Source organism: Suricata suricatta, chromosome 10 (genome assembly GCF_006229205.1).
Source record: "Suricata suricatta isolate VVHF042 chromosome 10, meerkat_22Aug2017_6uvM2_HiC, whole genome shotgun sequence".
Taxonomy (NCBI): Eukaryota; Metazoa; Chordata; class Mammalia; order Carnivora; family Herpestidae; genus Suricata; species Suricata suricatta.
The window spans coordinates 25,525,171-25,525,603 of NC_043709.1; the positions used below are offsets into that span (position 1 = coordinate 25,525,171).

Consider the following 433-nt stretch of genomic DNA (forward strand, 5'->3'; position numbering starts at 1 on the left):
CTTTTAAGGATGACATGCCAAAGTCAGACGTCAACAAAGAGTACTACACACAGAATATGGAGAGAGAGATTTCTAACTCTGATGGAACACGGCCAGTTGGCATGTTGGGGAAAGCCACATCCACCAGTGACATGCTACTCAAACTGGCCCGGACCACCCCCTACTACAAAAGGAATCGACCCCACATTTGCTCCTTCTGAGATAAAATCCTTCATGTGATAAATGCTAAGTTTTATTTAACAAGCAAGCAAGTCAGCCTCTGGAAGCATCTACAGGCAGATTTTTAATTTCCAGGAATTCTGTTGGGGATTCAGTGTTTCTATAGCAACATTTTTTTGTGGCACAAACTAAGTTTGAAAAATGCTAAGGGATTTGCTTCTATAATGTTGTATTTCTTTCATCCCCATACTATACATTACAGAGAATCCCCTGA

General features: G+C 40.9%; 1 pseudogene; it reads left to right on the forward strand.

The window, feature by feature from the left end:
• The window catches only part of LOC115305104, a 705-nt pseudogene extending 505 nt beyond the window's left edge, over positions 1-200 (forward strand).
• The last annotated feature ends 233 nt before the right edge of the window (positions 201-433 follow it).